A 9,609-nucleotide genomic window follows, 5' to 3' on the forward strand; every position below is an offset into this window, starting at 1 on the left:
TAAGTATTTTTGCACTAGCCACGGGGGCACGGCTAGTGCAAACAGGGCCAGTCATATCACATGTATTCATGTTATCTGGCATTGTGGCAAAAAAATAGATTTTGCAGATGGAGTCTTACACTTCATGCCACAGGGGGATCAAAAAGAGTGGTTAATGGAGAAGAGATGATATAGAACCAAAAGTCTATAGTATGTGTAGAGAGAATACTAGGAACATAAACCCTTGCTCATAAGTTGTGAGAGTATTTATAGACAATTTTACATGTGACCTAGACACATGGAATGGCATCATCCCATGAGATGGATGCATGTGTCAAATGAATTGTCCTTTTTAGAAAAGGCATGTTTATATCCCAAACATAGTGATATGTTTGGGATTTGAGATATTATGCAAGATGATTGTACTATTATAGATAATTTTTATCAAAGAAAAGAATCAGAAAAAAATTCTGGAATTGAGGAACCTAGAAATTGCGGCGTACCAGGGGAAAATTAATTTATAGAGTATTGGAGGTGCCGAAGTCTCTGGAGTGATGTAGACTGTCAAGTGTCAACTTCACTCTGCCATCTCAGCATGCCCATTTGATTATCATCACTGATGATAAGTCACTAACCAGCTACCCAATCAGCATAATCCAAAAAATAGGGCATTACAGCCCTAGGTCATCCTTTAGCTTCCTCTATAGAAACAAAAAAAGGAGACAAGGGGATGAAAAACCAAGAAAAGAAGCTACAGTAAAAGAGTCTTAAAATCTCCTTATTCAGTGGCAGTCGCCATTGCCTTTCTCCTTCATCTTTCCTTCTAACTACATCCATTTGTAAATTAGTTCTCAAGAAACACTGTCAAAACTAGAGTAATACTGAACAACTCAGAAAAAGGGACACCAAAGGGCCTTTGGCCCAATGGTATAACCTCCCCATCCTCAAAGAGGAGGGGAAGGGTTGAAGCACCGGCGTGGGAGTAACTTACCTAAGCCAAGTCAAATAAATAAATAAATAAGAGCCTTGACCTCAACTACTCCAAATGGTCAGCAATAGATTATTGATAAACTAATCATCCCACAGCACATATCTTGTTCCCATATTTGTGTCGTGTTGACGTGTTACCTCAAGATAAGTAGGCAGGTCTGGATAACACAGGCAATATGCAGCTCCACCTTATAGGAACAAAACAAAGGAAATGTGAGATTCACATGGATTGTTACCAATCTTTTTATCCTCCCTTAGTACAGGACTTAAATGCTACATTTCAAAAAAAAAAATCAATGGTCTAACATAAAGAAAGAGAGGTAAAAACAAAAGCTCTCATTAGAATGCTACAGACTGAGCACTTACAACCAAACTCTGTTGTCTAACACTATATATCGTTGTGCACTTCTATGCTCACTTATAATTAGGAACCAGGATAAGAACCCAAAAAGGTATTAAGGGAGAAAATTAAGAGGGCCTATCACCAACAACTGGAAAATGGATACCAAACAACAAAGTGTTCCAATAGGTCTGAACCTGATGACTGACTGGGGGTTTACAGGACATCATGGGTAGGAAAGAGTGGGCGAATCATGTGCTGAGATACAGGGTGAAGTAAGTCTAACATGATCAGTAGATAATTTGCTGATCAATAATGTGACTTGGATAAACATTAGCTCCTCAGCAGCAACTAAGCGTATTAGCTGGAGTATAAATGTTGTTAATGTTGGGAAACGTGCTAGTTTTAAAAACTTTTCGAGGGATTTTGATTCATAGATCTTGATTCATCACATAGAGACAAGTTTTATGCAAAAATAAAATATGATGTATCATTCAATTAACAAATTGAATACTTACATCAAATGTCTGAGTAAACCTTTAAAACTTTCCTCTAAAGTGAATGTTCTCATTTATTGTAAATCCCTTAGCAAGATGCCTTCTCCTTGAATCTCCATCTTCTTGGTAATTGTTTTACCTTTAGGAATCACTCATATGCCTCCATAAATGACCTTGGAAAAATAGGCTTGTGGGAGCCTACATTAGATGAGAACATAAACCCTAATTTTCTAGAGAGAGAAAATAAGTTCATTTTTCCTTCTTCCAAAAATCACCCCAAAAATATACATAGACCATGTATATTTATAAGCAACATAAAGATAAAGAAAAGGAAACAACAAATCCTTCTCAATCTCTAATTCACATGTCTCAAATCTAATATGATTTCAATATCAAGTTGGGCTATGAGTGAGAATCCTTTGGGCTTATTATTTTATTGGCTATAATGAATTAATAATTGGCCCGGTCCATGGACCCAATTCAATTAATTCATAAATTAATTTCTACTTCACTAAAAGAAATTAATTGAACTCCAATTAAATAATAAATAACCTCTAAGTCAATATTGCACTTTGACCCCTCTATGCATAATTAGTTATCGGACAAATAAAGCCATCAATCCGACTACTTAATTAATATATTTATTTTGGTACCTTTGATTATTTCTGGCTCGATTACAATAAAACATTTGTTTGACAAAAATAATAATTTAAATAAATATATATATAATAAATCATTTTGTCTAAAAACACACGAAGGCCTTCGAATTTACTTTGTGATCAACCATAATCAATACAAAATAAATACAAGTAGCAATGATGCAAATATTGAAATTATAACCCTCTAACTATTAATTACATAACTACCCAAAGTGTCGGTCTAAGGATCCCGAAAAATCCGCCGACCAAATCAAAGTAATTATTAATTAATAAAAGAGTTTATATTTTTCTCATGCTTAAGAGTCAAATGCCATGACGGTGATAGGGAGCAATTGCATATGACGGCTCTCGCAATATATCTCAACCTAACGCGGATCCAGTTCAAGTCTTAATTAATTAAGATTCCATCCATAATTACCGACTATGAACAATTTATGATTACTATTTATATTCATGTATTGATCGTCATCACTTACATAAATAAATATTTCTTGTAATCAAGAGGACACTATCAATTCTATAATGAATCAAAACATAATACATTGAATTCACCAATTGTATAAAACATAAATATTTCAGAAACGTCAGGAACATATGTCACTTTAATCCAAACAGGAATTTGCTATGCCAGGGCATATAAATCCCAACAGCTCCCACTTGCCCTCATAGCCAATTCAAATTGCACCTAACTCCAATGTTATCCAGATGATGATCAAAATTATTGATCAATGACACCTTTGATAATGGATCAACAAAGTTGTGTTCTAATGCATTGTTCTAGCTACAAGTACATTTTCTTGCCAGACAATATCATGTAGAACATGATACTTCCTCTCAGTGTATCTTGTTCCTCTATAGAACCTTGGGTCATTGGTTTGGACTACTTCTGCACTATTGTCACAACATAACTCAATAGGCAGGCTAGTATACTCCACAACCTTTAAATCAGTGAGATCAAACCAATAGGCTTCCTTTGCCGCCTTTAAGGCTGCAATGTATTCCACGTGCAGGTTTGAGTCAGCAGTTGAAATCTGCTTAACAATCTACCAACCGATTTCCCTTCCATTAAGTGAACATACACTAAGTCATGAACCTCATAGTATCTACTTCTGATTGAAAATCAGAACTAGCATACCTAACTAGGACCATATCATCACATCTATAAATGAGTATGATATCATTGGTACTCCTTAGGTACTTAATGATATTTTTCACAACAGACCAGTTATCAAGTCCAGGATTGGATTGATATCTTCTGACTATCCCTACTATGTAGTAGATGTCATGTTTGGTATATACCATGGCATATATGAGACTCCCATATGCCAAAGCATATAGTTCCAGTCTTATTTGCTCAATCTCCTCTGCTAGTCTTGGAAAACTACTTACTAGAGAGAGCAATCCATATCAATAAAGCAAGAACTCATTCTTTGAGTTATGCATACCAAACTTGGTCAAAACTTTATCAATGTAGGATTATTAAGATAAGCTTATTTTCCTTTTAACCTGATCTTGCAAAAGCTTGATCCTAGGAATATAGCTTACATCTTGAAAATCCTTCATTTAAAAGTAATTAAACAACTACCTCTTTATTGATAACAAAACTTCCACATCATTCTAAATGAGTAGGATGTCATCAATATATATAGAATCAGAAAAATAATGACATTCCCTTGTACACTCATGATTTATTCACTAAGATATCTTCTGGTATCTTTTTGTAGATTAACTTGTCTTCCATAGGTATCACCCTATTAGAAAGTTTTACAAGATTCCAGAATTTATTAGAATACATAGATTCCAACTCTGATTTCATAGTAACTCGCCAAAACGATCTGTATCCATATCGGTTCACGCTTCCGTGTAGCTTACTGGGTCCAACTCATGTTTAATAGGGATATCCATAATGGTCTCACCTAAAAACATGATTTTGTCGGATTGGATGATAATCCTCCCACTACATCAATGTACCGATGCAGGAATCTATGTACTAAATGATGCTGACGCATCAATAGGGAATTCATATATTATTCTCAATCTCTATAATAAGTGTGTTCACATGTGGTACATCTGGTACTCATACCATATTCTCTAACATTATGCTATTAGGTATGTGATTCATAATATGATTCTCCTATAGATAAACAGTGAGTGTAAACAATCAACTTTTATCATTGAGATCATAAAATAATCCATCCTAGTGACGTTAGAGTAGCTATCAAATCTATCATGTGTATGATCTGTTTCCAACTTACTTGTCCATATCAAGTGCACATGTGCAAGACTACCCCATAGGTGCACGTGATTCAAACTAAGATTTAGTCAAAAAAAATAGCTCAAAAGATATCCTTGAGACAGACTAAGATGGAATACAGTTCATAATGCGCATCGATATCATTAATGCTAAACTCTTAAATGAAAGAGATAATGTAGCATAAATGTTCATAGATCTAACTATGTTAAGCGGAATTCTGTTATTTCTATTTGACATCTCAATTCATTTAGCGTCAATTGCGGAAAACTAGTACACAACACTCTCATTGACCATATAGTCTTTGCACTATCCCAAGAAATACTCATATCCTCGATCAGATCGAAGTGTCTTGATAAGTTTATCTAATCTGTGCTCCACATCAGTCTTGACCCTCTCAGAATATATCAAGAGTTTAAGACTTGTGTTGCATCAGATAAATTTATCCAAAACGTGAGTAATCTTGCTTGGATGTTCATAAGACCACACGTGTCTGTGTGTATCGACTCCAATTGTCCTTTATGTCTATTTCATCTGGCTGATTAAGCCCTTAGAGTTATCTATCCTTCAAAACAGGATTCACAAGTTTGGATAAGGCTCATCTGCCTCACTAGGTAATAAACCTTCTTTGACCAATCTTTGAATCTCATTTTGATTGATTACAACCCAATAATAGACACTAAAAATACAATGAGTCAGGAATAACAAATTTTCTTTTAACATTCAATCTAGAAGATACAACATTAGTTTCTACATCCTGCAAATCTTAAGAGTTTGTGATTATAGTACATTAACCATCTTTCAATGCACCAAAAGCAATCACATATCTATTCAATTTTATAAAACTAGTTTTACTAAATAACAATTCAGTTTTTATAAACCACAAGTGAAACAAGAATTAGATAGCGTCTTACTTCTATGCATAAAGATAGTTCTCTAATACTAATATCCTCATACTCTCTAATTTCATATGTAATACTCCCACTGATTTAGCTACAACCTTGTCATCGGGTCAAGTACAAATATATTCCATATCATCGAGGCTTCTGGATTCCTGAAATCCTTGCAACGAATTGCAAACATGTTTAGTGGCTCTAGAATCTATCCATCAGGAATTAATAGATACAACCACATAACATGGATCAATGATTAAATATATATTTTCCTATGCCAAGTCATTGCTTAGACAGTTCGTCCTTGAGTGTGTAATACCCCGTATTTTATTAAAGAGTTTAGTTTATTTGAATTAATTAATGTGTAGTTTCTTTACCATTCTTATATTGAGTTCATTTAATGGTGCATGTATTATTATTAATAATTTTATTTGTTGATTATGTTTAATTAAGCATTATTAGTTAATTAAAGTATTATATTTGTGTTATAAAGTATTATGATGATATAATGTATTTTTATGTAATAATAATAATAATAATTATAATAGTTTAATAATAATAATAATAATAATAATATTTATAATAATAATAATAGTATTAAATCATAAGTCATGATGAAATTAGAGATTAGGATAGGATTTCATTAATGTTTATGGGTAAGACTTGAAGCCATATGGTTGGGAATGTGGTTAGTTAAATGCAAAATTAGATATTTGTAATATTTATATTATATAAATTGTATATAAATTAGCTAGCCTACCTTAGAAGGAATGGAAGGGAGTTAGAAAAAGTTATAACTTTTAGTAAGCCATTGTAAAAGTGTGGAAAGGAAGAGAGAGAAAGAAAGGAGCTTGGACCGGTGTAGGAGAAATTTACCCGACTACGCGCAACCGGCGGATTTATTTTAAATCCAAAAAGGCAAGTTATTATCTACTTTTCCCCTTTGAATTAATAAATTAATTGCTTAGTTTATTTTTATGCATAGAGACCAAGTTAGGAGGTTAATAAATTATTAATTTTAGTTTATTAAATTAATGAAATTTTAATTATATAGGACGGTATATATTTATTTAATATCCTATGAAATTAATAATGGCTGAAAATAATTAAATAAGGCTTTAGGGATTTTTCTAGAATTTTCTAGATTTTTCTGGGGCTTTTCTGCAATTTCCGGCGACCTTCCGGCGAGTTTTCCGGTCGCCGGCAATGGGGGAGACGACCGGAGTGATCCGGTGTGTTGCGGCGTACTGCAGGATGGTATGCGCGCACATCCTGGCCATTGGGAGTGTTAGATTGATCCGGTGCATCGCGGTCCATGTTAGCGCGATACACCCGGATCAATAACCGTTGGATTAGGTGTAAGATGATAGATGGATCCGGTGTAGCGCGCCTGTAGCAAAGCACATGCAACCAACGAATCAGGATCCGCCACGTCTGCAGGAGCCTTCAACGCGCGCGTGGCTGATGCCAGACATTCGTGGAGGCGCATGTGTGCGCGTGAGAGAGTGGAAAACATAGGGTTGCGCGTGGGGAAGCTTAGGGCGGCGCGTGGGGGCGCGTGAAGGGCCCTGTCAGCTGCTGGAAATTACCAGAATACCCCTAGGGCCTGTTTTGTAAATTCCAGAAACTTAGGTATTTACGGGTTTAACGGGCCACGAAATTATTATTTTAATACCCGTTACTTATTCTTATGGCCGATTAGTCTTTTCTAAGCATGTATTGGCTCGTTTACAGTACGGATATTAATGTGATTTATTTAACGACATTGTTAAATATAAATAGTGTTATTATCTTATTAAATGGTATCAAACATTACTGTTAAATTAAATAATGCCATGGTTTTAGTCATATAAATTATCCATGATATCTTATGGGATGTTTATACTGTTAAATGATATATAAATCATGATTATTATGCTGTGTGCATTTCAGGAAATAAATGGACTCTTTAATTATGTCGCATTTATATTATATGGATGTGTTGCCATATAGAACCATGTGAGCTGGCTAATAAGTTTAGACTCATTTATACCTTATGCATTCGTTGCTATAGACAGATGTGTGGTTGTCGGGGTATGTGGTTTAATATTATTGGCATGTGTTGCCTAATTGACATGCTCAGTATATTTAGTAATATTATTGGCATGTGTTGCCTAATTTATATGCTCAGTATATTCATCAGTACTTTGAGAGGCGTTATCACTGTGTAGTTCGTTATAGTCTGTGTTGTCAGTACCGTGCACCATGTATAATAGCTGATTTCCCGGGTAGGGAAAGGCGACACTTAACCACCTAGTGTGAGTCTAAGTGATCACCGTCTATTCTGGTTGAGGTCATATTATACATTGGGTAGTTCCCTTAGGATGTATACAGATATAGTACTCGTCCGATTCATAATGATTAATTTATTTGATTCTCTGATTTGGGTCATAGTAGAGAGGACTTGCTCGTGGGGTTGACCCACCATTGTTGTTATTTCAGGATACGGTCAGTACTCGTTCCAAGGTGAAGGTTAGCAGTGTGGGACCACCATCCGAACTCATCTACTCTTACGATCCAGTTCAGGGTAGAAGTTTTATGTATTACTTCAGTTTCAGTTTTTATTTACTTTTGACGTTGAACCCTCAGGGTTATAGTTAGGGATCCTTGACATAAGGATTTCCAAATTGTTAAATAAAGGATGGATGGATGTTGTATTATTTAGTGTTCCTTTCCTGTCTAAATTCTTTTATTATTATCATTTTATATTCCATGCTTGTATATTGCCAAATGTTTTTTTATATCCCTCGTTTTTCGTGTATAAGCCTGATCAACTTATGCGTGGAAAATGTTGGGGGTGTTACAGAGTGTCATAGTTAGCGGCAAAAGAAACAATTTCCTTCGCCCTCAACATACACTGCCTTATTCCTTTTAACCTTTTAGATACCCATATTTTATGCTAGCCTAGTCCTATTATCATCATTCTTCTTTGCTTTGCCCATCCACTTGGGCCTAGAAGAAGATGGTATAGACTATGTTAGCTTGATAGGAACGCCCATACTCTTGATTATCCCTTCATCTGTTACCAATTCTATAAGAATATCAGCGAGTGTGAACTCAAACTGATTCCTTATTTAGTTCACCCTAACAAAGTCGAACGAGTTTGGTAACAAGGCAATAATCATGTCAACTTGAAACTTACCACCCAAGTCAGCCTTATTGATTTCCAGCTAATTTTTAAATAATAAACAATTATTTTCCAAAATTCGATTTCATACTGGAGTTCCTTAGGCTATCTTGATGGTATTCAAGTCTGACATTGTATTTTGGCATACTCTCTATCCAATCTCACCAAAACATCTTATTGACATTTAACATGATGCTTGAAGAAAATAAAATAATGTAAATGTTAGCTTTGAAGCGTATTCAAGGTAAACTCTAGAATATTGCACTAAGTCATATCATTTGCCTTATTTCACTTATTCAAAGCATTAATGTTCTCTTGGGTATCCTGAAGTAAAAGGATTAGGTTTAGGAGTAGTAAATACATTTGTACCCTTACGTTATGAATAAAATATCTAAGTCCATTTCCCAGTCAATATTAATGAGGTCCAGTTACATTGAATATGTAAGCAAACAGATAAACTGGATTAAACATAATTAATCTGAATATAAATGCATTCATACAATATGCAAGGTGAATTATTAATACTGTCATGCATATTTAAAATTAAAATGAGTTTGTTAACCACATAATATAATAAATCTTAATCGAACAAGAGATTATTATCATTATTGGTGAACAATCCCTTTTAATTAATGCGGGTCCCTCAACTCTGTAGCATAATAAAACAACCAATCAATATGTCAATAACTTATCCTGTTAGAGGAGTTCATTATTACTATTGTTGAGATTCATTTACTATTAAGCGAGTACTTCCATTAAAATAGTATGTGGGTCCCTTAACCACTGCATGAAAAAACCGGATAACCAATACGCCAATAACTTATTCGGTTGGCG

The sequence above is a fragment of the Cornus florida genome, unplaced genomic scaffold (genome assembly GCF_030987335.1).
Source record: "Cornus florida cultivar Cherokee Brave unplaced genomic scaffold, ASM3098733v1 CherokeeBrave_3.0.0_Hap2_Chr11, whole genome shotgun sequence".
NCBI lineage: Eukaryota > Viridiplantae > Streptophyta > Magnoliopsida > Cornales > Cornaceae > Cornus > Cornus florida.